The following is a 7,705-nucleotide window of genomic DNA, read 5'->3' as shown; positions in this document are numbered from 1 at the left end:
GAATCTTGACTTTATATAGAGGCCACAAGTGGGGGCTAGTCCTGTATATAGTCCAGGTGATCTTAATAACATTACTCCTTCAAGAGTGCATTCTCCTTGAATTTGGCCCCCACCCTCACCGCTGTGGAAATGGTAAGCGGAGAGGTATGTTGCCCTGATTCAGCTTCAAGGTCAACTAGGGGTCATGTCCTCTGGATGACCTCCTCTAACACCTGTATGGCCTATTGTTAAAATGTTGAAATAGTTTCATTCGGTTGTAATCATTTAATCAGTGCCATGAGTCCTCAAGAATTTTCCCAAGATCACAGATGCCAACGTCCTTCAGGTGAGCTGCAAGGATTTGCCCCAACACTATGGCCAACATTGGTTCTGATTTGCTAATGCCTATGAGTTGTTTCACTTTTTAAAAAGCCTTAACATGGGGCGCCTGGGTGGCTCAGTGGGTCTAAGCCTCTGCCTTCGGCTCAGGTCACAATCTCAGGGCCTGGGATCAAGCCCAGCATCGGGCTCTTGGCTCAAAGGGTAGACTGCCTCCCTCCTCTCTCTCTACCTGCTTCCCTGCCTACTTGTGATCTCTCTCTGTCAAATAAATAAATAAAATCTTAAAAAAAAAAAAAAAAGAATCTTTAATATTACATCTAAGAAGGAAATCGAGGAATTGATACTCTCTCAAATTTTCATAATTTAGAGTGTCATCCATGAGTAGGAAACTAATGGAACTATGCTAGAAATTCAAGGTATAATAAGATGTCTTTAAAGGGTATATAATTAGCAGGCAAAATAATATATTTGCACACATTAATACAGGATATCCTATATAACTGAGCCATGCATGGTGCAAAGAACTATGTGTTATAGAAGATGAAACCATCATTCACTGCTGGCCAAAAAAAAAATGAGATAGAATCTGACAAATGCACAAGATGTAGTAAATCTAGAGAGGTATATAGGGAGGCAATTCTGGATCAATTGAGTATTTGGTGCAAGTGGTGAATTGAGATAATAGAATGTGCACACTGATAGTGATTAAATCAGTTTAACTAGAACATTTGATCTGTATAAGTGAACAGGGAAAATTAAGCCAGTTATGTTATGGTGGCAAGCATGAAAAAAACCTGAATGGAAAACTAAGAAATGTGCATTTATTCAAGAGGAGAATATTTCTTGCAATACTATTTTGAAATTGTGGAGAAAACCAAGTCATTCTTTGTCCATTAATAGATCAGTGGTTACAACATGATACAGACATGCTACAGAATTTTGAGACGCATGGGGTAAATCCATATGTATTGACAAGAAAAAAAATCACCAAGACATATTAAGTTATAAAAGAAAGTGGTAGGGCCCTAACCGTCCCTCTCTCTTTTCCCTTTATCTCTCTCCCTATCTCTTTCTCTCTCTTTTTTTTAAATTTTTTAAAAGATTTTATTTATTTATTTGTCAGAGAGAGTGAGCACAGGCAGCCAGAGTGGCAGGCAGAGGCAGAGGGAGAAGCAGGCTCCCTGCTGAGCAAAGAGCCCTATTCGAGACTCGATCGCAGGACGCTGAGATCATGACCTAAGCTGAAGGCAGCTGCTTAACCAGCTGAGCCACTCAGGCGTCCCATCTCCCTATCTCTTTCTCTTTAAACCACAAAAGTATACGTAACTTATTTGGGAAATTTTGGAAGGTAATAAAAAGAAATTTGAGAAATCTTAGAAACTGATAGAAAAAAATCATACCCATAATAATATAGAACTTTATAAATAGTATACTTCATAAGGCTAAAAAAAAAAAAGACAAAATAATCTCCATTCTACACCTCTCCGAGCACACCCACCAGAACACTTGCAGAACCAAAAAAAAAAAAAAAAAAAGCATTGAAGTTATTTAACCATAGGAATCATGACAGTGATAAAATTGATGTGATTTGAAGTTGGGTTCATGAGCGAACGGCTAAGAAAGAATTTTTGAGGCATTTTTGGTGCAAAAAGTGGCTTTATTATAGCATGGACATAGGACCCGTGGGCAGAAAAAGCTGCACCTGCAAGTGTGAGGCATGACTGATCATGTATTTTAAGTTTTGTGGAGGGAGCAGAAATAGAGATAACGTAAGTTTCTAAAAAATTTTTCTGTGCAGGACCTTGAAGAATTTATTATTAAGATAAGGTTACTCTTAGTCTTTTTTTTTTTTTTTTTAAGATTTTATTTATTTATTTGTCAGAGAGAGAGAGAGTTCAAGCATGGGGAGCCGCTGGCAGAGGGAGGAGGAGAAGCAGGCTCCCTGCAGACCTGGGAGCCGGATGAGACTCAGAACTTGGAACTTGATCCCAGGACCCTGTAATCAGGACCTGAGCCAGACACAGACACAACCATCCTAGCCACCCAGGCGTCCCTACTTTTAGTCTTTAATGAAGTGTAAGCATTATTAAGGCATAAGGCAGCCGTGAACTCCTTGAGGAATGTGACGCTCCTCATGTCTCAGGTATCTACCAATGGGCTGCGAGCTCTAAGTAGATTTCACTCTAAGCTAAGCTTTTCTTGCCTTTGTTCTTCTCATCAATAGAATCTGCTTTTGTGCACATCATTTGTTCACCCCTAAGACATTGAAGAGGTTTCAAAATTTGAGAACATTAGGGAGGTCATCCAGAGGATGTGACCTTCAGCCCACCCAGTGAGAAGGAGCCCATTGGAATCTTCTCACCCCCTCCCCTGTCCTTGAAATATACACTCTGCTTGCTTTCCCCACTCCCCGAAGCTGCTTTCAAGACATAGCCTTGAGACAGCAATGTGGTGCTGAGAACGTCTAGACGTTGCACATGACTGTACCCAGTTACGCATCTATATAAACTTTTTAAGATTTTGCTAGCAGGTGAGAACTACTCGTTTTGTGGCTGCTCAAGACAAGCCTCGTAAGTTCTCTTGCTTATGAAAACTGCCACCTAAAACTCTGGAGGGGTTTGCTTCTTTCTTAGGTCTCTCCCTGTCTTCTGAGTATGGGACAGGTTTCATTTTTCACCTGGGAAGCTCACAGGGAGGTTACATACAAGCAGAGAAGTGTCTGCTTCTTATTAATTTTAGTATTGTATTAGAGTATATTTTTGGTTTAATTTTTATCAAAAAAATTTAAGAGTTTTTCCCACCAATAATGATTTTAGAGGAGAGAAACCAAATGTAAATGTAAAAGTAGGTTTCCTTACTCAAAATAATTTAGTGGCTTCTCTTAAACTTTCCTAGAAACACAGAAAATTACTCTGCATGCCTGGGGAAAGAATTTTTTAAAATCGTAATATAAAGATATGTTAAATAAACCTCCAGTTCTCAAATAAGGCATCTCTGCCAGAAACAATTGAAAATAAAAATATTCTTTGGTAGAATTTATGCTACAAATCGAATGGTTTCTCCAATGTTTGCTTATAGATCCCATTTTAAAAAAAATGTATGTCACAAGAAAAAAAAAAAAGATTTGAGGGAGAATTTTAAGACTGAGAAAAGATGAAATAAGCTTCACTCCCTTCTCCCTACCCCAAGAACATTTACAGGTCTAAAAACAAAAAAGTGGTACCTTTTGATGTCAACATGCATACAGATTTGGTGCATTTTATTGTTTTACTCCAGACCATTTTTAATAGAAAAGGTTTTTTAGGGTTTTTTTTTCCCCCTTTGCCTCAGAGCCCTTGTCAAGTTGCTGCTACCTGTTAAAGACGAATTCAAACATGCTGAGTAATAACTAGCAGCCTACAGACCCAGAGAGTGTTTCAAAAGCATACCAAGTACACTGACAACATTTTTTATGAAAATATTTCATTCTGTGACTTCAAGCTTAAACAAGAAACCAGAGGAATCTAGGTTTGGTAGGTTTCTAAAAAACTTGGAATTTAATATTTTATCACTTGAAAGAGATTAAGGTACTTCATCTTTCTTATGTAGTCATGTAAAAAATAATGAAACTAGAATCATGAGATGTGTTCATATATTCTAAAACCAGTGTGTTTAATATTATGATTGAATATTCTCTATATAATGTTGCATAAACTCAAAAGAATAATTAAGAGTTGATATATTTAAAAATGAAAGAAAAATGTACCCTTTGGGTTAAAAGTAATGATACATATCCAGTTATATGTATTTATGTTATGTTATAAAATATATTTATATAAGATGTAAATATACATATATTTTGAATACATATAATGAATACATATTCATTTGCTGGGATCTAAAAAAGGGTGGTTTATATGAGCTAAAAAGTTCTAAAGAGATCGATTTCTCAATTTATATTATAAAATTATTGCCACAGTGATCAACAATGCAAACTTTAACACAAAATATATATTAACACTCCTCGTAGTAGATGTTATAATGTGGTCCATATAAAGACAAAGATATAAATTTTTTTAGGTTGATACCAAATGGTATAATATTTATTGAAATGTGTGACCTGATATAAAGTCTTCATGCTCAAAAACATTTCTGAAAGACAGAAACTATAGTGGCGAGCAATGTTTTTTTAAACGTTTCATTTGGTTTGTTTTCCTTAGGAAAACATTAATTGTATACTAATATCAGATATTAGTATATGTCAGGTAGTATGTATATAAATAAAGAGGAATTTACTTTTCTTGATATTCATGGGACAAGTGACTGGCGGACAGGAAGTGGTCAATGCTGAGCTGATTCTAAATCGATCTCCACAGAAAATGTTTATTTGAGAGATAAGTTTAAAAAGGAATTCAAGAAAAAAATCAACAACAACAGGATTTGAGGGTCATGGAATTTGCCAAACCTTTCTATTCAAAGAAAGATTGTACTTTCAGATTCTTTCATTCAAGTTGTAGTGTGGCTAGATATAGATATGTAGTTTATTTGGACCTTTACAACTTGTGTATATATCTGTGCATGTGCATATACATTAATAATATAATCAAAAATGGTTTTAGAGTGAAAATGTCTTGTTTTCACAAATAACTTCAGATATTAAGTATAAGACAACATAGAAAAAGGTGTTTTACTTTGCTTTATTTTTTATTTCTCCTCTAAAGAAAAATATTTAAAATCAAGAAATACCTAAGATATGTTCTGCTATGATAGAGAAACTCCAGCTCTAGAAGTAAGAACAAAAAATCTGACTGAACAATACATCTGGGCCCTCAGAGAAACTTTGTTCTGATTATTATTCAGAATCCCTAAATTACAGAGGAAATGAAAATAAATGGCAGAGGCCAACTTAGCAGTTCAGTAATTGGGATTGAGGTGCTTTGTCATCAGAATAAAATAGAATACATTGGTAGCCTGGCAGATGAAGAATATAAATGCACACTCATTGGGGTGCCTGGGTGGCTCAGTTAGTTAAGCGTCTGATGCGATTTCAGCTTAGGTCATGATCTCAGGGTCATGAGATGAAGCCCTGCAAGGGCTCCGTACTCAGCAGAGTCAGCTTGAGATTCTCTCTCTTTCTTCCTTCCCTCTGCCCCTTCCCTCATTTGTGCTCATGCTCTCTCTCAAATAAATAAAATCTTTAAAAAAAAAAAAATGCTTGCTCATTGGTGAAATTTGGCCTTCTGAGTTGAACTGGAAATTGTACAAAGCAGATAAAAATGCACTCTGTCCAGTTAGCATTTCAACCTAAATACCAGCAACTTTTACCTGTATACCCTAGAGCTTTAGAAGTATATGAGTTGTAATTCACACAGATATACATTATCTCATCTTTTAAAACATCACAAGGTATACCATGAAGTAATTAATCATATTCGCTTATATAAATTCTGTCAAATTATCAGAATAACTCATCAAGGTCTTTCTGTTCTATACGCCTAAGATACTGCCTCACCCCAAGAGATGGGCCCTTCATTTGTTCATGTATATGGGGTTTACTACAGTGCCCTCAATTAGAAGACACCTATTATTTGTGTTGAGTGAACTGGGTAACTAGGAAAAATTCTGATCCCATTTTTAAGCTATATATTTCCTAGTTTGCAAATGATGATGCAAGTCTGGACTTTCCAAAAGGGGACGAAAGACTTGTAAATACTAAGAAATACTAGAAAATTACAGAGAAATTTTATTAAAAATAAAATAGATGTCCGTGTCCCATCCTGAGCATTCATGAGTCAGGAAGATGTGAGAAGCAAGAAGAAACATGCATTTTTAACAATAGTCCCACATGATTTTGAGGTCAATTTCAAAGATATCAAATTGAAATATTTGTGCAAAGGGGTTATACCATACTATTCCACATTTTAATAAAGAACAGAGAAGATGTCAGATACATTCAACTGAAATATGTTGGCCTTACCCAATTTTGACATTTTGTGTGTGTATGAATTGCAGTGAACTTACTCTAAGTTGTTATATTTAAAACAAGTTTTGATAATTCAGAAAACATAAAGACCTTTGAACAAAATAAAAGACCTGTTTTCTAGGAAATTTAATACTAAGAACTGTCAGTTGTCCTGTTCTATTAGGTTGGAATCTCAACCTAGTAGAAAGCTGGGAATTGTAAATCAAAAGCCTGAATTGACCAATACCTGCCAGCATCCTATCTTTCGAAAGACTACATACATTAAAAAGCTGGGATACTCAGAATTCCCTCCTACACAGTTTTGTATCCTTCTGTTCTATAGATAATCTACTCATGGGAGCATAGGCATTGCCAAGTTTGCCTTTGAGATTAGTTCAATTTCAGTGGGAAGAAGGCACAGAGAGAAGAAGGTAGAGGAAAGGAATTGCATAGCATCACCATTTCTACTGGGTCAGTATTCTCAGATAAGTGGACTGAAAAATACTACACGTGATTGACTTTATTTTTTATTGCAAACTTAAAACAGGAGGACTACTAGGATCTGACATTAAAAATTATTCTGGTCTTGGGACTTCCAGATAGCTCAGTTGATTAAGTGCCTTCAGCTCAGGTCGTGATCTCAGGGGACTGGCATCGGCCCTGTGTTGGGCTCCCCACTCATTGGGTAGTCTGTTTGTCCCTTTTCCTCTCCCTCTGCCTCTCTCCCACTGCTCATTCTCACTCATTCTCTCTCAAATAAATACATAAAATCTCTAAAAAAAATTCTGGGGGTGCTTGTGTGTTACAGTAGTTTAAGCACCCAACTCTTGGTTTCTGCTCAGGTCTGATCTCAAGGTCTTGGGATCAGGCTCCCCACTCAGCACAGGGTCTACTTGAGATTCTCTCTCCCTCCCCTTGCCTCCCCCCGCCCCCGCCCCCGCCATGCATATGTGCATATGCTCTCTCCTTCTCTCTTTCTCTGAAATCTTAAAAAAAAAAAATTTTCTGGTCTGAATAAGAATTTCTCTCAAGAATCCAGCTTGGAGAAAGGAGAGAAGAAGTGTTTTATGAGATTATACTATTTCTAATGAGACCCAAGAACGAAAAAGTTTAGAAAAATATTTCTATCACAATTTGAGTTTTAAAAACAAGGCTGAAACACTTCCAAGTTTACTCCTACAGAGGCACAGAAATGGTGTCTAAGAAAGGTATGTGATGCACATGGCCAGGAAGGGAAAGTCAGAGGTGGTGGAGATGGCAGAGAAACTGGGCTGATAGAGCCTCAAGCCTCAGGAAGTACCTTCTTCCCACAGTCCCCTGGCTGCTTCCACAACTAGAAGCATAACAATATATTCCATTGCTGTAAGACTTTGTTTAGTAAAGGCATGATAAACTGAATGGTTTCCATCCTCACATGATGAATATCCAACAAGCCTATCTCTC

Source organism: Mustela erminea, chromosome 1 (genome assembly GCF_009829155.1).
Source record: "Mustela erminea isolate mMusErm1 chromosome 1, mMusErm1.Pri, whole genome shotgun sequence".
Taxonomy (NCBI): domain Eukaryota; kingdom Metazoa; phylum Chordata; class Mammalia; order Carnivora; family Mustelidae; genus Mustela; species Mustela erminea.
The sequence above is the reverse complement of the archived record's forward strand: the minus strand, read 5'-3'. Positions refer to the sequence as shown.